Source organism: Camelus bactrianus, chromosome 8 (genome assembly GCF_048773025.1).
Source record: "Camelus bactrianus isolate YW-2024 breed Bactrian camel chromosome 8, ASM4877302v1, whole genome shotgun sequence".
Classification (NCBI taxonomy): Eukaryota; Metazoa; Chordata; class Mammalia; order Artiodactyla; family Camelidae; genus Camelus; species Camelus bactrianus.
In genome coordinates, this window is record NC_133546.1 from 458,668 (window position 1) to 486,362 (window position 27,695).

Genomic DNA, 27,695 nt, shown 5'->3' on the forward strand with positions numbered 1-27,695 from the left:
ATAAGAAAGTCCCTTGTGGCCTCCAAATCCCATCACGCTCCATCACCATCCCCAGCCCTGGACCCGCCCTGCCTTCTCAAGCACGGACTTGCTCGCTGACTCCCCGCCCAGATCCTGCCTGTTGGTGCTAGGGTGAGTGGACGCGAGCTGAGGGAGCGAAGGCCCAGATGCCCTGCGGGAGCCCCGCCCCAGCGTACAGGCTCCGTCCTGCCGGGCAGTGGCCACATCCGTCCCGTGAGGAGACCCCTTGTCTGCCCCACTCATTGAACCAACATCCCTGTGTCTGATTATCCCACACATGGCGGGTGGCCCCGGGAGCACAGAAGTGGGTGGCGGGGGCCCTCACAGAGCCCCGTCTTGACCCGGGTTTGCCTAACCAGGTCTCAGTGGGCAGAATTTCCTCCCTAAGCTCTGAGTCAACTCTTTTAACTCTGGTGTTACTTTAAAAGAGCAAACAAAACATCATTCCAAAGCACAATGCAGAGCCAGAGGATCTGACAGTATTTCTCATGGATTTGGTCAAAAACAATGTGGAATCTCTAGAGATGACTTTAGGATTCTCTTTATCTCCTCTTCAGCAAACCTCCAGCTTGAAGAGCCCTCAGCACCTGCCATGGAGATTCTGCAGGAAACACGGAGAAACCCACTCGCAGTCTGGCGGCTCCGACGGTACAAGCCAGCGAGCATTTAAAATACCTCTGGTAAAGCGCCCAACAACGAACAGGAGGGGGCGGCGCTCCGCCACCTCCGGCCTGCCCACTCCCTCCACCGAGCGCTGGGGGCGGGGCCGGGGGGGTGGTCTGACGGAGTGACTTCTAACTGTCAGGGCTCACAGCAGAGATCTCAGGAAGGAAGCCCTCCGCCCGCACTTGACCCTGAAATAACCCAGGTGCCCCCGAGAAGCCGAGCAAACCCTGCGCGCAGCAGGGAGCAGCTGCGTGGACACGGGCAACAACTCCCGTCGGTCACTCGCAGCAGCCTACTCAGCCCGGACCCACACGGCGCCCCCAAGCCCAGGTGGTGGCCGTCCCGCGCTCGCCAGGACGACATCTGAGGGGCATTTCTAGGCCAGGGTCGTGTCAATCAGGAGGTGCGCTGACTCTTTAGGACCCAGTGACTCCCCCAGGAAGCCGCCTGCGAGACGCCCAGATCGGAGGATACGATGCGCCTAGATAAACCACACAGAAACCCTCTGGCCACATGGCCACCTGCATGTAGGTCCGGGTAAGTCCAGCCCTAAGAGTCAAGAAGTCCCTTTGGGAGCCAGACCTGAGCGCGTCCTCAGAGAGACCTTTGGGAGCCCGCTCAACACGCCTGCGTCGGGTGAAGGACTTTAAGCCCTGCTGCCTGTTTCCTAGAGGAGCGGCCCTGGCACAGCTGCCTCCCTGAGTGTCGCCTCCAGCTGGTTTCTCAGCAGTTACGACGGACCCGCAGCACTCACCGTCTGGTGCGTCACGGAAAGTGCGTGCGGACGCCGTGGGGCCATCAGACCACAGACTAGGAAAGGGGCCGCCCCATCCTCCGAGCCTGGGCCCAGGCACCAGGGGAAAGGCGGCTCCATCTCCAGGCTTTCTTGGGGGGCGGGTCCTCGTCAGGTCACCCCTCCCACAGCCGTAGCCTGCCAAGTGTGGGGGTGCTCAGGGTCAGGTATGGGGGCAGGACCCCCGCTCCCGGGAAATGCGCCGTCGGGGCAGGAAGTCGGGAAGTGAAAGTGATGAGGCACAGGCAGCCCGTCATCCAGTGTTTGCAGTGGAGGCTGTGGGGGCTCCTGGAGGCCACCCGGAGGTGGTGTGCTTGGGGCTGGACCGTCAGTCAGTCAGTCAGTCAGTCAGTGAGTTAGAGAGTCACTTGGTCAGTCAGTCGGGGAGTCAGGGGGAGTCAGTGGATGAAACAGAGAAGAGGACTAGGGAAGACGTTATAAAACAACGGGACGAGCTTCGCAGCAGCAGTGGAGGCCCGTCCCCTGTGGTTCCGGGTCCGCAGAGTCGCCCTGGCAGCAGAGGCATCACTCGGGGGACACAGGTGGGGTCCTGAGAGCTTCCGGCCACAATCGGTCAACCAGCGGCCGTGGGCTGCTCTGCGGGTCCCCCTCGGGGCGCCTGACTCCGTGTGGGTCACTGACTCACTCACAGGCTCTGGGACTCCCACACCCGCGTGCTCCTCCCTGACGCCGACTGGGCCTTCCTGTGGGGACACCAGACAGCACGTTGGGCCGAGGCACGGGGCCTCCAAGGAGGAATCACCAGGTCCCAGCATCACGGGACATGCCGCACTCGCCGGGGGACAGGACCCTCCTCGCAGCGAGAGTGGGAACGCGGGGCGGTTTCTGGGTGACAGCAGAATCTCAGTCAGCCTCACGTCAGGCATGTGAATCCATCTTATCTGACGAGATTCCCAGAGCCCAGAGCCCGTGAGACACTCCTGCCCCCAACGCCCATGTAGCAGGTGCCTCTGCCAGCCCGGCCCAGGGCCCCAGTCCTGGCGCCTGTCCCGGCTCAGGGCTGGGGCCGCACACACTCACCTCTGAGGCATCGCCCCAGTATCATCCTGATCAATCAGGCCAGTCTCTACCCATTTTCTTTCAGGATTTCCACCCAGGTCCCTCTGGCCCCCGAGACCCTGGGGGTTACTGGGGCTGCAGTGATGTGACTTCACATCCTCAGCCAAACAGCCCCAGGAAGGGGGCTCAGGAGCCAGGGGAGAGGGAACAAGTGCAGAGGGGACGTGGCGGAGCCTTCCGACCCCAGCGGGAATGCGGGTGCCCACCTGTGTCCTTCCCACGACCTTCCTGGCGCCTGGTGAGAGCCGCAGTTCCCCTCCGAGCCGAGCCTTTGGCCTCCGGGCCCAGCGAAGTGGAGGCGGGTCCCTGCTTGCAGGGTCATACGAGAGGGGCCCCGACCCCACCAGACAGACAACCGATTTCCGGGTGAGCAGGTGCCTCTGGATAAGAGCCTCCATTCAGGGGCCAAAGGAACTTGCCATGCCTTTGGGGACCTTGCCCCAGGGGCCCGGCCTCTGTGCCAGGAATGCTCGTCTCCCGCAGGCCCTGCAGCCCCAGTCCTCACGGACACGCAGCTCAGCAGCAAGACACCCACCGACCGAGCGCAGGCAAGGTTGTCGCCCGCTTCCCCATCACCACACCCGGAATCTGTGGGCTTTTAATGCATGTGAAAATGTTTTCTATCAAACGGATTTTTATTTGCATATTAAAATTCTCCCTCTGTGCCTTGTCCCCAGTAAGCTCCAAGTGTAGATTTGCATAATGTGACGTTTCTTGTTTTTTCTGTTTTTCTCACGGGCAGCTGCCTCTGCCGAGCTGATCCCACAAACACGCGATTCAGGCGCCGTGTCCTCTTGCTTTATTGTTCTGTGTCACTGGTTGTTCATGGTAATAAATACAAACGTCATCCTAATCCTGCTTGACAGCATCACTGAAGGGAAGAACGGTCATTCTTCTTGCTGGAAAACGTCAGCCCAACGCGGAAGACAAACCACAGAGCGGAAGGTCCTCTCGCTGCAGCTGCAGGAAGCCTGAGTGCGCGTGACACCTGCAGGGAAGGCGCAGGGGTGGAGTCTGGGAAAGAGGACACCACAGGTGTGGCCCTGATCAAAGCGTCTCTGACCCGCAGAGAGCTCTTGAAAGCGAATGCCTCCCGGCGTCTCTTACATAATTCCATTTGCAATAACCCAGTGACACTCAGTGTCAATGATGCATCCGCTGAGTAAAGTGAGGGGCGTGTGAAATGGTAAGCATTGGACTGACAACTCTTCTCAGAGGAAAAATCATTGTCACGACATGGCCTCACCATCCAGTCACACAGCCCAAACCTTCCACTAACATACGAAGTCAAGATGGTATTGATGGTAAGAAGCACCGCCGTGGCCTCCTGAATACTCAGCTGAAATTAACCCTCTCGCTAAATGACATCAGCTCTCTGTCCAGAAACTGAGCTGTGCACAGCTGGTCCCAGGACACTCGTTCTGTTTCCATGTTTGTCGAGTGCCTGCATGTGAGGCAACCCCCTGGCTAAAAGCTAGACTTGCTTCACTCTCAGCCTTCCTCAGACTTGGGGGGGAGCCTCAAAAGTCAGAGGCTGAGTAGGCATTACTGTTTTCACTGCTACTGAAGTAATCGTTTTGTTGGAATAGAGAGCCCAACCGCACACCTGGCGTGGCCTAGGTGGACGTAGCCATTCCACGGACAACAGCCCACACGCAGCCAAAATGGCGCCCCAGTTGGGAAAATCCCACTTTCCAGGCGGGAGAGGGGACGTTCCTCGTTTGCCAAAAGAGTGATCAGGAAGGACCTCGGGCATCTCCCCAGAAGTGACCCTCCAGTAACGTGACCCGAACACTCAGGGTGGTATTTGAGAAGATGAGAACCCAGACAAAAAAGAGCTGGAGAGGGGCCGGGGGTGGCTGGGCTACGGGAGCTTCCAGATGGCCCTCAGTGCCGGCAGGCAGACGTGGCGCCCCTCCCTCTGCAAGGGGCACAAGCACCGCCGTGGCCACTGTGGCCCTGCGAGGAGGGCATGCCCCGGCAGCGCGGCCGTGGGTGGTGGGGCTGGTGGGCCACGTCGGAGGACACGGTACAGTTAGAGCGAGTGGTGACCGGATGGCACGGCGGCGGGAGACTCCTGCAGCCCTTCCTCAGATCACCCCTGGGAGCATCAGCTTACTGGCTCAGAGTCTCAGGGAAGGAGCAGAGGGCAGCCAGTCACGTGAGCGGAACGGGCGGAATGAGTTACCTGAGGGCAGCAGAGGGGGATGGGCAGTGAGGTCACAAAAACCACCCTAAATTAATTCCTTGATAAGTTTTCAAATATTTTTCGAAACTCTGACAGGGAAAGCTGTAGACTATCAGCAAAACGTAAGACCCACTCCCGTTCTCAGGAGGGTCCCTGCGGACCACAGGTGTGACCGGGAAAGGGCAAAGTACAGAACACTCTCTGATGTCAAGCCGCACCCAGTGTCAGAGCAGAGTCCCTCCGGCCTGTCCCACCGCGGACATCGCCTTAGGAGGGATGGGCAGGCTCATGCGCACTTGGCAGGGGTGCCGGCAGCCCCTGCCCTGTGTCGGTGGGGAGGACGGGCCAGGAAGACACAGGAGATCTTATTTCCAAGCTCCGCTATGGGACAGTCAGACCTCATATGTAAGCATAATGGATGTCCTCTGAAAAGAGCAGGAGGCCTGGGTAGGGGACCCCGCGGAGGGAGCCATGGGGACGGGGGCAGCCCCTGGTTCCCTTCCTGTGGCCCAGGTGCCCACGTCACACCTGCACCTCCAGATCACTGACCATCCTGGAGCCCGGTCATGCGCTCTGGCACAATGCGGGGTTTGGAGAGCAGGTCTGGGTAACTGCTCATCCAGGTGGCTTCCTCCACCAGCTTCTATGCCCCTTTTCTCCTCCGGCCTCGCCGGCCCCCCCACCCCCACCTCTGTCTTCTCCATCCCTGCCCACTCCTGTTGCAGAGGTATGGCCACCACAGTTTCCTTTCCTGTCTGTGGAATCTCCCAGGTCCTCCTCCCAAGCTTTCCAGTGACCTTCCAGGAGTGGGATCTTCGTGCCCCCCGCCCCCCCCCCCCAGGATTCCAGGAGGCTTCCCGCTCAGCTTTCAGGAGCAGCAGGCTCGCGGCAACCCAACAGGGCCCTTCTGTCAGCCCCGGCATTTAATTAACTAATTACGACCTGCTGACAGGAGTCCACAGAGTATGGTGTTTGGAGTGCAATTTTTCCCTTCCAATTCATTTGTCATGAGCCCCCAGGATACATCTGATCAGCTCCCCAAGGGGGTGGGGTGGTAATTGGTCCTTCCATCTGCCAGCGCGCTTGGTACCCTGCAGGCCTCAGTCCGAGCGCAGAGGAAGGCTCGGGGAGTGTCCTGCACATGGTTAGACTCAGTGGCTGTGAGCCAACACCCCAGGGTGTGACCGCCAGGCTCTCTCTTGGCTCAAGTTCAAAGTGCTTGCAAACCCTGGTGGGATCCTGGACATCGCTCTCAGCCCAGGAGCTGCGAAGCGTCAGGATAGTCGGCCTGTGCCTGGCTTTCTCACCTTCACGTGGGGAAACAGCCCTGGCCATTGCTTCTGCTCCAGGAGAGACTGGCCTGGGACCACAGGGCAGTGCCCCCCCTGTAGGGGGGATCCTCTGGAAGCCTCAGTCTCTGGGGCCCCCTTGGACAGGGCCCACGGCTCTGGGCTTCCCCTCACGTCTGAGGCACCAGACCAGCGGGGAGAAGCCGACAGCGTGAGACAGCATGTTAGCATCTTTTTGCCACTGTGACAAATAACACCAATTTAGTGGCTTAAAATAACGTAAACTGCGCATCTTAAAACCCTGCAGGCCAGAAGCCCTAGGCGAGCCTCACTGAGCTAAACACACTGTCAGCAGCAGTGTGTCTTCCAGCAGCTCCCGGGAGCTGCCCTTTTCCTTTTTCCATCTTTGCCAGCTTGGAGACGGCCCTCCGTGCCTGGCTCCCAGCACCCGGCTCCCAGCACCCCCTCCACCTCCAAAGCCGTGATGGCCAGTGAGTCCTTCCCACGTCCAGTCCCTCTGACCTCCCGCTTCCACATCTGAGGACCCTGGTGACCACACAGGGCCCACCAGATTACCTCCCTATTTTCAGGTTAGCTGACCGGCAGCACGTGCACCGTCTGCCTGATTCCCCTTTGCCACGTAAACTAACACATTCACAGGATCTGGGATTAAGACACGGGAGGCATTATTTTTCCCGCCAGACACCCTAAGAGACTTTCAAGATGAAATCTTTTTAAATTGCTAAGGAGAAGCTCCGTCAGTGGCTAGGGAGAACAACTGCGTTCCCAGGATGACTGACCCCAGCACCTGCGCGGCGCACGGCGGCGTCTCCCGTGCGGGAAAACCACTGCAGTCTGCAACGAGGTAAACACGGCTAATAATAATCAGAACACATGTTTGTAGCTTTTTTTTAAAAAAGTAGATTCTTCCCAATTTATGTGTGCTGTTTAAAATCGTCATATACAATCAAATAGACCCTGTTTTAGTGTAGAGATTGATGAGTTTTAACCCATTTGTAGATTCAGGTGAACACCACTCCCACAGACAGGGACCAGTTCCACCCCCTCCAGAAACGGCCTCATGCCTGCCCGTCGCGGCCCACAGCCCGACCCCAGGCATGCCCTCCGTTGCTAAGTCTCGCCTTCCCTGGAGGGTCGTATGCATCGAACCAGACAGGGTGAGGCGGCTTCCTTCTCCAGCCTGGTGCCTGTGAGATTTATGCCCACGGTGCAGCTGTGTCCCCAGGCACTACCTTCACTGCTGAGACACATTTCCGTCACGTGGATGTACCTCAGCTTGTTCATTCACCTCTTGATGGACATTGGGCTTATTTCCTGTTTTTGAAGATTATGAATAAAGCTGCTATAAACATGGGTGCACAGGTTTCTGCAGTCACACGAGTTTGTCCTTCTCTAAGGTACACACCTGGTAACAGCACTTTGGGGTTATAATAAGCATGTGTTTAACGTTTTAAGAAAATACCAAACTGGTTCCCAGAGCAGCTGTACCGTTTGGCATTGTCGCCGGCAAGGCGGGGGAATTCCTGTTACTCCACATCCTCACAGCAGTACTGCTATACGTGCTGTTCCTTCATCAATACCACACTGTCTTGACCAACAAAGCCTTGGGTTCAGTCCTAAAAGCAGGTAGCGTGAGGCTTCCAATTTTGTTCTTTTTCAAAATTATTTTAGCTATTCTCGTTTATTGTCCTGTCATGTAAATATCAGAATAAGCTTATTTATATATACATAAAAATCCTGCTGGGGTTTTTATAGGAATTGCGTTAAATCTACTGTTCAATTTGGAGAGTGCTGGCATCTTAAGTTATATCTTCCAATCCATGAACATAGTATGGCTCTTCATTTGTTTAGATATTTGATTTTTTTCATTGGTGTTTTGCAGTTTCTATCAATTGCTAATAAAAGAATGTTGAAATCCTAACTGTAATGACTGATTCATTGCTCCTTTTGTTCTATGAGTTTCTATTTCCTGTACTTCGAAGTTCTACATACTTGTTTAGGGTTGTTACGTCTCCTTGGTGAATCAGCCGTTTTATCATTAGTCATCTCCTTCTTCATCAATAGTAGCTTTCCTTGCTCTGGAGCCTGCTTTTTCTGATTCAGTGTAACCACTGCCGTTACAAAAAAGGATATTGATGCCTGCATGGTACATTTTTTCACTTCTCTACATCATTATTTTTAATGTAGGCTTCTTGTAGGCAGTATAGTTGGGTCTTTCTTTTTTAAATCCAAACAAATAATCTCTGTTTTTTAATTGATAGTTTAAGCCATTTATATTTAATGTAATTATTGATGTGTTTGGATTGAAGTCTACTATTTTCTTCTTTGTTTTTCTGTCTGTCTCCTATTTTTTCATTCCTCTACTTCCCCTTTTCTGTCCTCCTTAGAATTATTAGAATGTTCTTTAATATTGCATGTTAATTTCTCTATGGGGTCTGGTCTATAGCTCTTCATATAGCTCTGTAGGTGTGTGGCCGTGATATTTGTTACAAGTTTAACTCTTCACAGTCTTAGAGTTAATATCTCACCACTGCATGTGGAGTAAAGACATTTTCCCTGCCCCTTTATATTGCATTACACCTGCATAGATTAGAAACACCATAGACAACATTACAGACTTTGCCTTCATTCATCATTTTAAAGAAATTAAGAGAAGAAAACAGTCTATTTTATTTACCCAAATATTTACCATTTCTGTGCTCTTCCCTCATTCCTGAAGTTCCAAGTTACTCTCTAGTATCATTTCCACCTGCAGAGCTTCCTTTAGCATTTCTTTTAGCACAGGCCTGCTGGCCACAAGTCATCTTAGTTTTACATCTTAGTTCCTGAGATGTCTGCATTTCACATTAACTGTTGAAAGGTATTTTTGGCTGGATATAAAATTCTAGGCTGACAGCTCTTTTCCTTCATTCCTCTGAACCATTGCCCCACTCCTTTTTGGCCTCCCTGATTTCTGGTGATGAATCCACCGTCATTTGAACTGTTATCCCCTAAATGTAATATGTTGCTTTCTGCTTTCAAGAATTTTCTTTGTCTTTGGGTTTTAGCTGTTTGATTCTGATGTGTCTGTGCATGGATTTCTTTGAGTTTATCGTGTTTCGGATGGCATAATAAGTTTCACAAGCTACTTACCCATTATTTCTTAAATGTTCATGTTGAGTCTTAATGAGCTAAAGGGAACTCTAAAGTAACAGATCAGAAAATTGAGAGTGATTTGCTAGTCTTACACACCTACAGGTGCATTAGAAGTAAACAAGAAAGAAGAACATTACTCTTTATCCTTTCAGAAAAAAAAGGACAGTCTACATTTGATCTTGGGTCTTCTGGAGCACTTTTATGTTATAAAATGGGGGTAATGGCAGAGCTAAAGACCCTGTGCGACCATTGTGTGTGGCGCCAATGGAAGGCTCCCAGGATGCAGGCAGCGGGGAGGCATCCTCACCAGTCACAACAACAGGTTGTGTTTACTGAGCAGGGGTTATGTGTCAGGCACCATACTTTGCATGTGCTCCCTCGTGTAATTCTAGAAGAACCCTGATATAAGTATTATTAGACCCAATTTGCAGGTGAAGAAACCGAGGCATAAGTAACCATTAGAGCACACAACAAACAAATATAGGAAGTGTCACGGCCTTCCATCCTAACATGAGTTTATTTACATCCCGAGAAAGCTCCATGTCAAGCAAGTTAAATAATTTATCTCATAGACCCACACAATGACACTGGAGGGGGCATGCCCTTACCTCACTGTGTGTTTTTCCTCTTATTTGGGAAAAAAAGATGTGTGGTTTAAACTAATCTACCTTAAAAGACACTTTTTAGACAAATAAACATCACTTATATTTTCATGTATTTAACGAAACTTATAAAACCAACATGGAATCAAACTGGTGCCCCCATTCTGTGTTGCTCTAGGAAACAGCTCCCCTCCTGTGGTTTTCTGTCCCAAAATAACTTCCCTTAAGGTCCAGAACCATTAAAATGCAGTCAATATGCATTGAACATATCCTCGCTGCTTCTTTAAAAAAGTCCCCATCTGTTACAGATACAAACCAAGGCATTTTCATAAAATGATGAAGTGTTCGGGACAACTTTAAAATGCCCCAGTAAAGAAAGAGAGGGAGACGGAGAGCAGTGGAAGAAGAGCAGGGGCCGGCGAGGCTGATGAAGCGAGAACCGCCCCCTGCAGTTGATCACTGTCAAAGGCATGTGGATGCATGCAGCGCAGTGTGCCGCTCTCTCTGCATCACACGTGTTTTCAAATATCAAAATGAAGTTAAATTTAAAAAAGAAAAACAGCATATATGTATATAAATGTGTGTATACATAACATATGTACACATCATGTCCATGTGTGGATCGGTGTGGATGTGACAGAGGGGTATGGATGTGGACGTGAATGTACAGGGACAGGTGCAGGTATGGATAAAAGGACAGGTATGGATACAGGGAGAGGTATGGATACAAGGACAGGTACAGGTATGGACACAGGTATAGGTTCAGGTGTGGATACAGGAACAGGTGTGGATACAGGGACAGAGACAGGTAGAGGTACAGGGACAGGGACAGGTATGGATACGGGGACAGAGACAGGTATGGATAAAAGGACAGGTATGGATACAGGGAGAGGTATGGATACAAGGACAGGTACAGGTATGGACACAGGTATAGGTTCAGGTATGGATACAGGGACAGGTGTGGATACAGGGACAGAGACAGGTAGAGGTACAGGGACAGGAACAGGTATGGATACGGGGACAGAGACAAGCACAGGCACAGTCTGCTCTGACCGCTCTGCTGGAACAAGAGGATCTGGCACAGCCTGGTCTCCAACTCCGGGGGTCCTTTTGCAACAGGACCTTCACAGCTGGCAGTAGCTGGTGCTGCTCAGACTCCTTCTGTGGATAAACTGGAATGCGATCGGCTCCCCTCTTCTGTGGGCTCCTTCATCTCTGCGTTTCCCCATGTGCTGGTTATTCCGAGTCAGGTCCTTCTCTCATCTCTGCACACACCTTCCCTGAAATGACCATCTTTGAGCGTAGCTGCTACTGTTTTCAAGTTTCTATCTCCTTTCTCAAGACAGCAAGTCATGCTGTGCAGCGGCTCCTGTCCTGGGAGCAAATGCTGTGTTCCACTCATGACGAAGCCCTCTCCCCACTGCAGTGGGTGGGGACATCCCTGCAGGAGACCCACGCTCGCTGTCCCCCCACTCCCATCACAGCAGCTGGCAGGACCCGAATGCTGGGCAAGCCCAGTCAGCCCCGACCCGGGAGGTCTCCCCAGACATGCAGTCTGAGAGGCTGGCTGCCATGGCCTTCTTCCTTTCACTGACCTTGAATGATTAAAGCAAAGCCATTCCGCCTCTAGCTGCAAAGGTCCAGCCTGTGACGCTCCCTCAGTGGGTAGAGTCGGGTGCATGGGGAGGAACGGGGGCTTCTGCATCATCCTCTGGCCGGGCTGCTGTCTTTGCCGCTCAGAAGGAGAAAAGGAAACAGCTGGTTCTGCAGAGTCCTAACAACATGGGCTTCCAAGCCCATCCCTTCAGCGAGTCTTCCAGGGCGTGTTCAGAACCCAGTCGGAGATCGAAGTGGCACCAGCTGTGACCAGAAGAGTCTAATACAAAGAGCTGTTGGTTTGAGAATTGTTAGATGGAAGGTGCCAGAACAAAGGAGAGGTTGGAAGTATTCCAACTTGGGCAGGGAGGAAGGGCCCACGGCCAGCTGCTCTCAGGGTCTCAGGGCGGCAGCATGTGAGGTGCTGATTCTGCAGGTGATGGAAAACTGAAAATGGGGAGAAGGAGCTGCTCTAGGAAGGACCTGCTGTGGCCACATGGTTCCAGTAGCATTGCAGCAGTGACACGTGCTGGGTGACGCAGCACCAGGGGGACACATGCTGGGTGACTGGTCCCCGGGGGAACACATGCTGGCTGATGACTGCTGGCGTGGCGTTGCTAGGTAAGTGTTGCCGGCAGTGCACAGAGACAGGAGCAGGCAGCACAGGTCCCTTCCTCCCTTCCCAGCCTCAGTCTTCCTCCGGCAGCCCTACCGTCAGTGCCTAACAGAGAGGCCAAGGAGACAGAAGTGTGTTCTGACTCAGCATCACAGAGATGAACAGGGAGGCTGGACTGGGAGCTGGGGGGTGGCAGCTTAACTGCTGGTTCACTGTGTAATGTCTGGGCCTGGATCAGAGCTTTTGATCAGCCCCAAGTTACACAGGTGAGAGCTTGTAGCTTTGGTGATTCCAGCAGATTCAGCACAGTTCTGTCTACGTGACTGTAACTGAAATTGAGCAGTGTGATCAGGCCAGCCCCATGGCGGGCAACCTGGTGGTCACTGGGGGCTCTGAATCACGACTACCCTCTCCACTCCACACGCTCGCAGGTATACACTCAGGGGGTCCACACGCAGGAGAGGGGTCCATGCTCAGGGGGCCCTCAGTCTGGGATCAATGCTCCCATGTTGCTGCCCTGAGGTAATTCATGATTTCTGAACATGGTCTCACTTCTTCATTTTGCAATAGGTTCCGCAAATCATGTAACTAGCCCTGAGTATGATGAGAGTCCCAGACAACTTTATTTTCTTACATATTTATACATATGAGCATGTAATATGTATTTGCTTAATGTAACTCATTTTGTCTATTGTGTTATTTGAGGAGCAAAAAGAAATGTCATATCTGGAACTAGTTTACTGTGAAAAATAAACTGTTCCTTACACTTTTTCCTGATACTTGCTTGGGATTCTTTCCCAATTGTCTATCAGAAATAAGCCATTCAAGTACTGCCAAGGCCCAGTGCTCATTGCTCTGTGAAACAAGCAACACAGTGCCTTGCTGTGAGGAGCTGACAGTCCAATGAGAAAAACTGACATGAACAAATGGCAGCATTAATGGGATCTTGTCCCGAGCTGTAGCAGACCCTGGAGATATCTAGATTTAATAGAGACAGTTCTAATTTTCACCAATGGGCTTCAAAGTGCAGATAGTGTGTAATTCACCAGGGCTGAAAGATGTCCCTTGCCCCCTGTCCCACCCTCTGGCCACTGGCGTCCCCATCTCAGCATCTCCAATCTCCAGCACATGTGTTTAAACTACAGAGAACTTGCAAGAAAACTCATAGCACATGGAAGGAAATATTAATGATTTTATTTCACAAGGGATGAGAAACTCCATGTAAAACTCTACAGTTTTCTTTGTGATGTAGATATGTTAGAACAGATGTTTATGGATACCATTTGTAAGTAAATAGGCATATATTATCAGTGCATGGTCAAAAATATTTACTGTTATTTTTTAAAATACCAAAAAACAAAATTCAGGACCAGAGAGATTTACAGGTGACTCTACTAAACATTTTTAAAAGAGTTAATATCTATTCTTCTCGAACTATTCTTAAAAATTGCAGAGGAAGGAACACTTCTGAACTGATTCTACAAGACCAGTATCATTCTAATACCAAAGCTAAAGATACCACAAAGAAAGAAAATTACAGGCCAGTATCACTGATGCACATAGATCCAGTAAGCCTTAGCAAAATATTAGCAAACCAAATTCAACGATACATTAAAAGGATCACACAATGATGGAGTGGGATTTAGCCCAGGAGTGCAAGGATGGTTCAATATCCACAAATCAATATGATACATACACCACATTATCAAATGGAAGAATAAAAATCATACGATTGTCTCAATAGATGCAGAAAAAGCTTTTGACAAAATTCAACATCCATTTATGATTTTTTAAAAAATCTCTCAACAAAGTGAGTATAGAGGGAACATACTTCAACATAACAAAGGCCACGTGTGACCAGCCCACCACTGACATTATACCCGGTGGGAAAGCCGAAAGCCTCCCCTTTAAGATCAGGAACGTGACAAAGACGCCCACTCTCACCACGGTTATTCCACAAATTACTGGAAATCCTAACTTCACCAATAAGACAAGAAAAAGAAAAGCCATCCAAATTGGAGAAGTGAAACTGTCACTATTTGCAGATGACTTGATACTGTAAGTAGAAAACCCCAGAGACTCCACCAAAAAACTATTAGAACTAATAAATAAATTCAGTAAAGTTGCAGGATACAAAATTGATAAAAATCTGTTGCATTTCTGTAGACTAAAAAACTATTAGAAAGAGAAATTAAGAAAAAAATCCCATTTACAATTGCATTGAAAAGAATAAAATACCTAAGAATAAATGTAACTAATGAGGTAGAAGACTTGCACTCAGAAAGCTGTAAGGCATTGATGGAAGAAATTAAAGACAACACAAACAAAAAGAAATTCAGTGTTCATGGGTTAGAAGAATTAACATTGTTAAAATGACCACATTTCTCAAGGCAGTCTGCAGGTTCATTGCAACCGGCTTCAAAATACAAATGGCGCTTTTCACAGAACTAGAACAAATCTGAAATTGTACAGAACCACAAAAGACGCTGAAAAGAGAAGACCATCTTGAGAAGGGAGAACAAAGCTGGAGGAATCACGCTCTCTTACTTCAGGCTATGCTTCAAAGCTACAGAAATCAAAGCAGCATGGCACTGGCACAGAAACAGACACAAAGATCAATGGGACAGAACAGAGAGCCCAGAAGCAAACCCACAACTGTATGGTTGATTAACCTACAACAAAGGAGGCATGAGTTACAAAGGGGAAAAGACAGTCTCTTCAGCAAATAGTGTTGGGAAAACTGGGCAGCTACATGGAAAAAGACTCAAACCAGACCACTATCTTCCATCACATGCAAAAATACACTCACAACAAATCAAAGACTTGACTTGAAGACCTGAAACCATAAAACTCCAGAAGAAAACACAGGCAGCATGCTCTTTGGCAGAGGCCTTAGCAATCTTTTTCTGGCTGTGTCTCCTCAGGCAAGGGAGGAAAAGCAAAAATTAACAAGTGGGGCAACATCAGACTAAAAGGCTTCTGCACACTGAAGGAAACTGTCAACAAAGCGGGAGGATGCCGACCTCATGGGAGAAGACGTTTGCAAATGGCATGTCCAATAAGGGGTTAATAGCCAAAAAATACAAAGAGCTCATAAAATGCATCAAAAAAAAAACCCAACCAATTAGAAATTGGCGGAGGACCTGAATAGACACTTCTCCAAAGGAGACACACAGACGGCCAGCAGGCACGTGAGAAGACACTCCTCACCGCTGACCATCAGGGATGCAGATCAAAACCACAGGGAGACACCACCCATGTACTATTGTAAATCAGTTACACTTCAACAAAATAATTTTTAAAGGTTTACTGTTCGGGTAAACAACCCGAAAAGCTGGGAGACCAGAGAACGCCTCCAAGAAAGTTCCAGAGCCCAGCAAGTGCGGGGGTCGGTCCGAGGCTCAGGCACGTCCTTGGCAAACATCAAGGATGCCTCGTTAATAAGCAGGTGTGTTTCTCCAAAAAAACCCCCTCAAACAGAACAAAACTCAGCACAGACACCCACAGACACACATTCAAGCAGACACAACCACAGCTCTCGCCAGCAATAAAGGCAGGATTTCCACAGCTGGAGAGCAGATGTTCAGGTGGAACCACTGGAGGGAGCACAGACGAGGGGGCCGGGCCACCAGGCTGTGGCTCGTGGCCCTCGCGCTGCCGACCGAGTGCCTCGGGGTGGACACTGCCATCCTGGGCGCCTCTGGGGCCTTGAGGCTGTGGGACTTGGTCCTCTGGTTCCGGGAACCTCCCTCAGGCACTGGGGGGCAGGGCTGGGGGGCGGTTATATTTCTTTTAACGCAATCCCTCTTCCAGCGAGCCCCGGCACTGGGGGAGGTGGCAGGCCCAGCCCGGGGCCAAGCAGCAGAGCTAGAACTGACGGCCCAGTGGGTACACAGCGCAGCTCAGAGCAGCAGAGCTGGCAGGTAGGAAATGCAACAACAAAACCTTTAGATACTCGTACCAAGAATTTCACATTTGGAAAATCTAGGGGAATTTTTAAAAATTTCATCATAGTTTGTGTTGTTCCAAAAGCCTGCTTGTATTTGAATTACATGTGAGAGGGGCCATCTGGCCTTCCCGGCACTGGGGCTGTTTACATCCGGCCTGCCAGTGAGCGTGAGGACCCAGCCAGTCTCCAGAGGCCCTCGCCCCGCGGAGCCCGGCAGGCCCTTCTCTTGTGGTGTCTGGCTCCAGCCTCTGCAGGACAGCCTCCCCTCCTGGCCCCCTCCATCTCGCCACCACCCATCTGCCCACCCTGGTTGGCGTCTCCTGCACTGCCCCCACCCCCAGTGCAGCCCTGACGCACCCTCAGGCATTGGCTCCATCTGTGGACAGGTGCGGCAGGGTCACCCCCACGCCTCCTGCCATCCTTGCCTCCGCGTTTCCCTTACCCCTACCCCAGAGTCCACCATACTCTATCAACTTTAACCCCAAATACCTTCTGCCCCTCCTCTGCCACCAAGACCCGCCCAGAGCCCCTGCAGGTCCTGCCAGAGCTGGCTGTTCCTCCAGGTGGGGTGAACCCCATGTTCCCGGGTCCCAAGACACAGCCCCCTTCTTGTCCCCAGGAAGGCCGCTCGCTCCTGTCCCAGGGCCTTTGCACTTGCCACCCCTCATTTGACTTCAGCTCTCCCTGGGGACAGCCTCCTTCATGCTACCATGTCGGGCCAGCACCCACCTCATCCGATTCCTCGTCCACTTATAATGCTCACGTCCTGCAGCTGTTCCGTTTACTATCCGTAAGGGTCAGGGAGCAGACTGACCACCGCACTCCCAGCTTTATTCCGAGAGCAAAGAACAGTGAATGGCTTGCAATGAGTGATAAGAAAATAGCGTTGGATTCATAAGAAGGACAGAGGAGGGGGGAGGGCAAGTTGCAGACTTGGGCCAGTGACCCTCATCTGGCCACAGATGTGCTTTGTTCCACCACTAAATGTTTCTTTTAAAAAAATGTTCATGTTAAAAATCAGGAGATTTCATGATGAAGTCCAGATTTCTAGATGTTCCCAACAGCCTTCCGGGTGGCGCCCGGGCCTTCCCGCCCCCCTCCCACTTCCTGGGGTTGACGGCCGCGAGGGTGCAGGCAGAGGCGCCTCCTCCTTTAAGGGACGTTTGTAGAGAAGTGCAACTGGGCTGCTGCCAGGCCGGGGCCACCCAGGAGGGCCCTCCTCCTCAGGCAAGGCCCAGGCAGGAGTCTGGCCAGCCCTCAGCCCTTGTCCTGCAGGAAGAGGGGCAGCGGGGCGGCCAGGCACACCCACAGCCCCAGACCAGGCTCCGGCCCCTCAAAGCCTGGAGTCCTTGGTGAGTGGTACCCCGCGTCTCACATCAGTCACTGGCGAGGTTTAAACACCACTGATGTCAAAACAAAGCCAGCCCCGCTGGTGCCGGGCCTCAGATGAGGCCAGAAGAAGTGCGTGGGTTTCTGGGGCGGGGTCTGGGTGCCGGGTGGTTCTGACACAAGTCCAGGACAGATTCTGGGCTGCGGTGTTCGGTCAGGACAGGCCAGGGTCTCCCCCAGAGAAGTGGGGAGAGGAGAGCTGGGGCAGAAGGCAGCGGGACCACGGCCACAGCTGCCCGGGTGAGCAGAACCAGCACCAGCCCGGGGAGACCAGTGTCCACCCTCAGCCCCTCTCAGGCCCCCCAGCACCCTTGTCTGTGGCCCCTCGACCTCCACCTCCACCCCCAGCGCCGGCTTAGCCGCGGGGAGAAGCAGCCCAACTGCTCCGGGAGACCCTCTGTCTGCCTAGTGTGGCCTGTCCGTCCCGCACCCTCAGCCTCATGGGTCGGACGGGAAGGAGGACCACCGGCGTCAGCAAACAAAGTTCTCAGTCAACCGCGATGGCACAGAAGCGGCCTGACGGTGATCCGCGTGGTCCCCCCACCCCGCCCCTTCTCCTGCGTGTTCATCACGGAGCCCACGAGCTCCTCGCAAAACCGGTTTCAGAATTTAATGTACAGTTAAGATTTAAACCTTAACTCTGTGTCATTCAGGCCACATCTAGACAAAAGTAGAGGCTTCACTCAGAAGACAGCATCTCTCAAAGACTGTGCCCTGGCTCAGTTTGACTCAAGTGAGAGTGGCTGCAGGTGCCCAGGGACCAGGCGCCCGAGGGGGGCGGGAGGGACGGGGTGTGGGGGGCGCAGGGCACACAGAGCCCACGTGCGGGGCTGACGGGGGAGAAGAGCCCCTTCGCGGGGCGAGGAGGCCGCAGCTCCCTCTGAGGGCCGCAGGTGGACGGCACGATGTGGCCTGCACGTCACACAGCAAAGGTCATGCCCGGAAGGCACCACAGCTGTAAGAAGATGCTCCCCTCCCAAGTCGGGGAGGGCGCTCTGGCTGATACCTGAGTCAGCCGGGATCGCTGACTCGCCTGCCGACTAGACCGGCCTGTCTGCGGCCCGACGACCAGACATTACCCATCTGCTTTCACCGCAGAAGAGAAGGGCACGCCGGCCCGAAGTAAACGGTGCCCGCGGTGAAAGCGGGGATTAAACGCCCCCCAACCCCCGGCGGCCAGCGCCGCTCCCCCTTGCGCGGTCAGACCTTCCCGGGGCCGCGGCTGCCCCAGACCTCGGGACGTGCCCGTGCTGCTCTGCTTCTGTTTTTGTTTTTTTTTAACCTTGAAGAAGTGTCTCCCTGACTTGTTTGATGGTTTTGCTCTGACAAGACGTACATGTGCACGGAGAACCCCAATTCCCCAGAGCAGCTCCTCAGCGTCGTCTGAGTGGGAGGCCGTCTTCTGGGCTCCAGTCCTCAGCTGGGCTCCGGTGAAACTCTCCTCTGTTCATCCTGTACATGGCTACTTATTTCTGTTGACACGGCCCCATGTCCCTCCTTCAGCAGTGGGCTCCGGGGGGCCCATAACAATCAATGAGAGTCTATTCATTCCATTTGTTCCTTGAGCCTCTGACCTGAAGACCCTGTGGCCTCCTGAGCAGGTTTACATCTACTGTGTCATGACTGTGCTGGTGGGGACTCTCGAATGCCCCCCACACACGCCAGCAGGTCAGCATGCCCTGGGAGGTGCCAGGGGAGGCGCCGCAGAGCAGGGAGGCAGCTCTCAGGACCTCGAGCCCCCAGGGCCATCTGCACAGTCAGAGAAGGAGCAGAGCAGCTCCCACTTTGCTGAACAAAACTGAACACGTTTTCTTCTGCTTTCGGCAAAATAAAAAGGACAATAAATTTATTTCATTCCAGAAAACTGGTCAAATTTCCTTAGGTGTTTGCACAGAGCTGTGCTGGTCGGTTCAAGGCATAGGTCGAAGTCTTCTGAGACCAGCTCCGAATCTAAGAAAGTAGGAGGGTTTCTGAGGAAACGAGTTTTTAATTTAGTGACGATCAGTAAATTCAAGGGAAAACCAGTTGCAGAAATTTCCCCCAACAGCAACTGTGTGCGGGTTGGCTAAGCACCTCTCTTCACAAAGACGCCTGAAGCCTGTAGGCTTTGTTCCACAGCGTAGAGCCAAAGAGAGGCAGCTTCATCCTCCTTCTGATGAAAACGGACTGGCAGGCCAGGCTCAAAGCCATCCACATCTCACCATAAGTCACTGCAGAAGTGCCAGGAACCAGGGCCTCAGTGCACAGTCTGCCACCATCTTCAGAATAATGGGGTGGCCAGAACCTGGTGCGCACTTGACCTGCCGTCATTATTTATTTCTTGGAGCAGAAATGTGGCCCGAATTGACAGATTCAAGGAAAACCCAGATCTTTAACCTAATCACCCCCAAGACAGCTGACCAAAATGAGCAACATGCAGCTTTTGTCTACGGCAAAGCCAGCCATCAGATTAGTCAATAGGTCTTTGGGGGAAAAGCACTCATGGCCACGGGGTTTCCAGGCTCCCACGTGCACCCTTTAAGCTAACCTCTGTCCTGGGCTCACTCAGACACTCTGGGGCTGGTGGGGTCTTCCCGTGTGACTCTGCCCAGGAGGTCAGGCTCACTTCATTTGACTCGTGCTCTGCATACGGTGCCGTGTGAGCGGCTGCACCGCCAGCCGACAGCTTCTGGGAGCAGGTGCAGGAGAAGATGCCCCCTACCCCAGGAGGGGCTGCGATGGGACGCCGGGCTCTGATTGGCCAGATGTGCTTGTGAGCACAGCCGACCCCCAGACTCCGGCCAGCAGCCCTGCGCCGACAGCTGTGCGCTTCGCAGAACTTAACGGCTGCATTTGGCCGAGTGAGGTCTGATGACACACGACTCACTTCCCCAGAGGGGGCCCCCAGTGTTCAAAGTCCCTCCCCTGAAAGGAAGGCTGAAAGCATCCTCCTCACATTCACCTTGTGCAGAGCCACTAGACTGGGCACGCGTGGACGCACCGCACAAAACCCAGCAGTGAGGACACTCTCCTGGTCTGCCAGCCCTTCCATCCACCCCGGATGCCCGGCAGGTCTGGAGCCACCTCGGCGCCTGCCAGCACACAGGGCTCCTGACCATCATTGCAAGACACAAACCCGACTCAGTAAAGTACCTTGGGCTAAATCTGCATAAGGAGGGAAAAGACCTGCAGGTGAAGGCCCACAGGAAGACACGGTCCCTCCGCCCGGCTCGGGTCCTGCACCCACTTCCACAGCCTCACTCCTGCCCCGGGAGGCCCCGCTACACACAGAAGGGCCTCTCTGTGGACTTTGCCCACCTCCTTTCCCAGCAGGGCTGCCGTCCACCGCACATGCAGCAGGAAAAAGGTAGTTTTGGCCTGATTGGGTGACCCTCCCGGTAGCTCTGAACGCAGGCGCCAGGCATATCCAGGTCCCCACTTGTCCTCCAACTCATGCTCAACCTCCCTTCCCAACAGAAATCCCAGAGCAGGGCCCCATCCCCTCCGACTCAAGGTTTCCCAGCGGGTCTGAGGAGCGCGTCCAGCAGCACAGGGCTGGCTCCCCCCGCCACGTGCCAGGGACCACTGGGGACAACACAGAGACCCCCTGTGCCCCAGCCCTGAGCACAGGCCTCTGCTCTTCAGATGAAGGCTCTAATCCAGGCCACGTTTACAGGGAATTCAGGGCCAGGGGAGCGGAGACACAAGGCCTTCTGGAACTGAACTTCAGTTCTTCGGCGTCACTCCCGAGGGTTCCGCAGGTGACAAGGCTGACAGACAGCCCGAACTGATCTCTGCCTCTGTTCCCAGGAGCAAAGGATTGCACTGGGCCTTGGATCCAGGCCTTTCAGCTCTCTGGTGAGTAAATCACGGCAGGGCCTGAGGCCCAGGACTGATTCCCTGCGGGAACCGGTCCCCAGCGCCCCAGTGGCCACGCCGCCCTCGACCGCACTCCTTCTCCCACACGGTGGAGACCGGACCCCTGCATTCCGTGGCCGCCGTTCCGCGACGGGGAGCAGAACAAGCGAGTTCAATGGTCTGCAGGGTTCCCGCGGCTGCTCCTAACCAAAGCCAGACCCAGGGAACCAGAGTGCCTGGCGCGTCCAGTGCGGTGCAGACGGCGGGCGGGCCGCTGGGCTCACACATGCTCAGCCTGCCGACAAGCCGTCCCCGAGAGGCACAGGTGCACGGCCTGCTCAGACATCCTGAGACGAGATCGGCCTGCAAGTGAAGCGCCCTAGAGCCGCCCCTCCTGCCCTCGCACATGCCGCGGGCCCAGACTCTGTCCAGGCGTGTCCTCCACGCCTGTTCCAGACCAGTGCCCCAGGATAGCCCTGCGCTGCACGCCAACACCATCCAGCAGAGACGTAACGAAAGCCAAACCCAAACCAAGAAGAAACAGAGGAATCAACTTTAGCAATATTTCATTAAACCAACTAAGTGGGTTTTTTTCACCTAAGTCTTCAAAATTTGGTGTTTATTTTACATTCACAGCACATCTCGATTTCAGTGAGCCACACGAGGCTAGTGGTCACCATGTTGGCGGGCTTAGCTGTCCCTCTCCCCTGTACCACATCAGAGCTGCTGTCGCGGTCCTATTTACTGCATAGCTTGGCACTCACAGAACCAATTATGCAAATGTTTGCGTGAGATGTGGCACTAATACCCTAAACAGTAATCTTTCAGAGTTTATTTGCATTTTAAGTGACCTCAGATACATCATGTCTCTAATCAAAGTAACAAATGTCTAATGGTAGAATATCATCAGTGGATGGTGCCAACTGGAAGGAAAAGGACTGATTGTCAGAATCCCGGTAAACCACCCCCTGACGGCCTCAACAGGAAAGTTACGTGATCGCTTCACGAGAACAAAAACCTAAAGATCGCCAAGGAGATGAGTGTTAGGTAACCCAACTAACTAAAAACCCACAGGGACAGGGAACAGGCCAGGAAATATTTCCCTTCCAGAAATGTTCACTTTTGAGGGACAGAGGAAGGGAGACACCCCTGGGAACAGGGAGGCTGAAATCGGGTCCCATGGGGCTCCAGCCCCGTCCTCTGAGGGCCCCTGGGTGGCGGGGGACACTAGTTCCGGCTGGATTAGCCCAGACCTCGCTCACAGCAGCCACTCTGGGCTGCAGGGTGCAGGCAGACCAACCTCCTTAGCTGATGTCGGGCAAAGCATTTGCCGCTGACACTCAGAGCCACCGAGGGCTGGGGAGCCCGGCCCTGCCAGGCCCACCAGGTATCGCGAGGCAGCCAGCCACCTCAGCAGCCAGCCACCTCAGCGCCCAGTGCGAGGACCCAGGCTCCACCTCTCAGGTGTGGTTAGGAGGGAGAGAAGGAGGAGTCCAATCTGAAGCGGAAACCCTGAGGGCTGCCAGGAGGTGGTGATTGCAGCCAGATCCCCTCCCCCCGCCCCCAACCCCCTCCCCTCCCTTCCCCTCCCCAACACCAGCAAGAAGAGGCTCTCTGTGCTGCAGGAGGGTCTCCATCCTGGTCCTGCAGTCACACTGGCTGCATCCTCCCCACGGATCAGCAGTGACAGAAGGCATATAAAAAGAACAAAAAGTTAAAAAAATAAATAAAAATAAAAAAACACAGGAAAAGAGATGAAGTCAGGCTCAAAAACAAGACATGATTCTCCAGAAACCAGAAATGGGCAGAAATCAGCAGCAGAAGGTGCTGGACCTGCCCGCAGGTGGGGAGGCGAGTGGGTGCGAGGCAGGGTCCTGGGCCAGGTGTGGAGCCCGGAGCTGGGAGAGCTGCCCCAACCATGGAGCACACAGCCGGGTGCCTCCCGCTTAGGGACTGGGGTCCGAAGTCTTGGGTCACCACAGAGCACGGGCCTGGAGGGAGAGGCAGGAGCTCCCGAGGAAGCAGCAACCTCAAATTCCAAAGCTGCTTGGCCTAAAGGGGTGGGGGGAGGCGCAGGGAGAGGAAAGCGAAAAACTCCATTCATAACCCTTCAAATCTAAATTCCAAACAGCATGAAGAAATCTAGCGCTGAGAAAGCCAACAGAATCAGTCATCGAAACATGAACCGTCTCCAGGTAAACCGACTGCAGGGAGGGTCTGACAGAGGCTGTACAATGAGTGTGTGTGGGTTCTCAGAAATGCAGGCACGGCACCCATGTTTAAAACACAGAATCATTAAATGAAAACAATTTTTTAAAAGCAGGTGGAGATGAAAAGGTACCCGTTAGAAATCTTAGAACGAAAAACATAGCCTTTTTTAACCTAATAGAATGAACGTCAGGTGGAACACAGAGAGAGAAGCTGTCGTCTGGAGGATGGCACTGAGAATCATGGGAGAGTTTTCATTTTAAAAAGCAGTGAAAGAAAGAGCAGTCCGAGGGCACGTAAGCGGCGAGAGGCCCAGCACGCGTCTTGGGAGCGGTAAGTTCAAGTGTAAAAGTTAACAGCCGAGAATGTTCGTGAATTCAAGAGGCATCCTCGCTGGGACCAGTGGGACCTCCAAGTCCTGAGGAGGAGAAGTGAGTGGAGGCCAGGATCGAGGCACCTGGTGGCTCCGCCGAGCACTGAACAAGGGGACGGACAGGCACCTTAGGAGCCGTGCAGACGCCTCACCTGCAAAGAAGACTCGGAAAGCAGGGATGCGGGCTGTCAGCGCTGAGAGGAAGCGGCTGCCGCCTGAAACTTTAGACTCAGCAAATCATCATTTGAGCAAAGACACACTCAGAAATGAAAAGGCTAAATAATAGAAAGTCTAAGAATGTTTTCCACTTCCAAACCTCCCTATAATCCTTTTACCATAAAACGGATTATTTTGGCAAAAGGAAGCGGCAAAACCTGGAGTGCCAGCGGCGTCAGAACAAGGCTGAGCAAGGGGACTGGCACGTCTGCAGGGCTGGTTAGACACTGAAAGTGAAGGTCGGTGCACAGAGGCTCCTCAGAAAACTGACGGCAGAACCACTGCACGACCCGGACACCACACTGCCTGGTGCATGGAACCACTGACTCACAGAGAACCTGCTTCCGCGCTCACGGCGGCACTGCATACAGCAGCAAGATCTGGAAGCAATCCAGGTGTCCATCATGGAGGAGCAGATGGAGAAAGTGCGCTATACACACAGTGCGATATCATATTGTAAAAATAACAAAACAGTACTCAGTCATTAGAAAGTGAAATCCTGCCGTTTGTGACAACATGGATGGACCGTGAGGGCATCACGCTCAGTGAAATAAGTCGGACGGAGAAAGACGAATACCGTAAAATTGCACTTGTATGTGGAATCTAAACAAATAAACAAACAATCCAAGTTCATAGGTACAGAGAACCCTGAGTGGTTCCCAGAGGGGCAGGGGTTGGCCGGTGGATGAAATGGGTGAAGGGGTCGGCTGTACAGGGACAGGTGGCAACCAGGCCTGTGGGGTCACTCGGCCGTGGACACAGATGCTCTTCGCCTGAAACTTGCATTGTGAAAAATCATTAACTAAGCCCATGCTTAATGCAGCTAGTTTAAAATGCTGATCCTTTTCCAGTTTGGAGGACTAGAAATACTGCACAATTTTGAATTTGTTAAAAATAAAATTATAGTAAGACATACGTGTTAAAATTTGAGGGTAAACTTAAAATGAGAAATTAAAAATAAAAGAGAGGGAAAGAGGAGGAAGTCATTCAGATCTGTTTACTAAAGCCAGTAGTATTCCCACATCCAGTAAGCATGAATCGGAAAATAAAACAGGACAAAGACACAAACAACAGCACAAACGCTGTTTTAAAGCATGGTTACAGTAATAGATCTAAAAAAGATGTGCACAGTCTTTGGTGAGGAAATTTAAGGTACTGAAGAACATAAAGAGAAGATTTGAACAAACAGAAAGCACACCGTGTCAGAAGGTGTGAAGACTGACCCCCCAGTGCGGTGAACCTCCCCGTGAGAGCCCTGGGCCAAATGCCACTGCAGTCAGAATTCCTGCCCCAGTTATCGTGGAACTTAGCAGGCTGACCACAAAGTTCTCCAAAGCAAAGAGCTAAGGGTAGCAGAGAACATCTCAAAAGAGGAGGTGGTTCCTGCCCTGTGGGGAATCAAGACACCCCCTAGGCTACAACGAGGCGGGGGACTGGGAGAGGCAGAGGCCACGGATACAGAACCAGGAGCAGACACCCCACTTCAGGAGTCTTGACCTGCGTCGGAGGTGGCGACACAGGTGAGCAAGGAAAGAATGCACGTGAGAACGGGCAACGACAGGAGAAGCAGGCAAATCAGCCTGCATCAAAGTGAGTAAACTGTGCGTGGGGGACATTATCAAGAAAGCAAAGGGCCGCCTACAGAGCGGGAGAAAGCACGTGCAGGCCATCGCACAAGGAACCGATGCTCAGCGTGCGTAAAGAACTCCGGCGGCTAAACAGAACAACAGAAAAGTCCAACTGAACAAACGGGCTAACGACTTGAGTAGACATTTCTCCAAAAATGATGCGCAAAGGGCTTGGAAGCACGTGAAGAGATACTCAGCATCTTAGTCATTAGGTTACACAGACCAAAAGCACCTCGCACATAATAGGATGCTGTGATAACGTTTGAAAAATGCAAAACGACGCATGTTGGTGAAGATGTGAAGAAATGAGCCCTCGTGTACAGCTGGTGGGCGTGGAAAACAGTGACCCTGTTATGGGAAGCGGTTCAGCGTTCCTCGGAAAGTTAAAGGTAGAATTATTGTGTGAGCCAGCAATTTCCATCCAAGGTTTATACCCAAACGAATCGAAAGCAAGAACTCGAACAAGCATTTGCACACTCGTGTTCAGAGCAGCACTATTCACAGCCGCCGAGAGCTGGAAGCAACCAGCAGAGGAGTGTCCACCAGTAGAGGAAGGAATAAACAAGATGTGCTGTGTTCATACCGTGGAACATTATTCGGCCTGGAAAAAGGAATGAAAATTTGGTATTTGCTACGACATAGAGGCCCTGGAAACACGATGCTTAGTAAAGTAGCCCCGATGCAGAAGGGCAGCTGTGGCACGGTACCAGTTACGTGAGGCCTAGAAAGAGCCAGTTCAGACCCAGAGAGTCCAGAGCCGGGGCAGGGGGTGAGGAGCTGTGGTTTAAAGGGCACAGAGGTTGTGCTGGGGATGAGGAAAGAGCTCTAGGTAAAGACAGCGGTGAATACTGTGAGCGTATTCAATGCCGCTGGGTGGTGCACGCATACAAACGCTTAGCTGAGAAGTACCACGGGGTGCGCGTCTCTTACAGCAAACACGCTTACAGCTGGAGGACTGAGACTGACTGCAAGGCTGTGTTCCAGCCGGGCATTCCGCGACTGCTCAGCACTGGAGAAAGGTGAGCAGAATCTATGTTTCTAGACATAAAAACCTGCCCACAGAGAATGTGCGCCTTGTCTTGGGTCCCGCAGCTCCTTCGCAGGCCCTGGACTGGCAAACACAGACTTTAAGGTCAGACAGATGGGGCTTGAATCTGACCTCCCCACGCGGCAGGATTCCCGGGCCTTCGCGGCCTCGTCTGTAAAATCAAGGGCATCCTTCCGGGCAGAGCAGCCGGCCGCTCACCGCAGAGCCTCGGTCCTGCTCCAGGGCCAGCAGTGCCCTGGGACAGCTGAGCCCCCAGGAGAAGCAGAGAGGAGCCCTCGGGTTGGACTTGCCCTGCCCCTGATGGGAGTGGAGGGGAGGACGAGGCAGCTTCGGGCCCAGAGCTCACCGGCCGTGGAAGCAAGGGCCGCACTCCGAGACCACGTCTCCACCAGCACCGACCTGCTTCTGTCGCCCTGTGAAGTGTGTGCGTCTCAGGGTGTCCGTGTGGCGGTGGGCAGGTGTGGGCTCCTTCCGGCCTCCTCCAGGGCCTGCTGAGGAGGTGCGGGGTCTGCTCACCGAGAAGATGATCAGTCCCCTGGGGCTGCGACGCCATGTCCACGTGCCAGGGGCCCACAGCTCCGGGGGGAGCGTGGAAACTCTGCAGACGCAGACAGCGGGGGGGGGGGGTGTGTGGGTGGGAGGGTGGTGGCGGGAAGGAGGGCCCAGCTGCAGCTCCAGGTGGCAGCAGGGCGCAAGTTCAGACGTGATGGCGAGGCTGTGACAGCAAACCACCTGGGCTGCAGAGCGGGAAGCCTTCGTGTGACCCCGGGAGGGGTCTGCTCGGTCCTCGGGAGGATGGCTGAGCATCACAGAAACTCATGACCTAGAGGGACCAGGGGCTGTCCAGAATTTAGAGTTTTGCCAACACAAATGCCGGCCTCAAACAAAGCGCGTCTTAAATCTCCTACAGCTGGCGTTCCTGGAGCAGCCAGTGTCCAGCCCGCGGTCCCGGGGCCGGGGCTCCACTCAGGCCAGCAGTCAGAGGCCAGGGTCTTGTGTCCCTCCTCCCAGGGGCTGACCAGCCAGCTGCAGGCAGCCTG

At 53.2% G+C, this 27,695-nt stretch overlaps 1 long non-coding RNA gene across 1 annotated transcript; it reads right to left on the bottom strand.

Moving 5' to 3' along the window:
* Positions 1 to 10,460: 10,460 nt before the first annotated feature.
* LOC123619984 (uncharacterized) lies at positions 10,461 to 17,373 on the bottom strand. Its single transcript, XR_006728668.2, has 3 exons — positions 16,686 to 17,373; positions 11,391 to 11,684; positions 10,461 to 11,075 (listed from the first exon to the last, which is right to left on the bottom strand). It is a non-coding gene; the product is annotated as an uncharacterized LOC123619984 (long non-coding RNA).
* Positions 17,374 to 27,695: the final 10,322 nt, after the last annotated feature.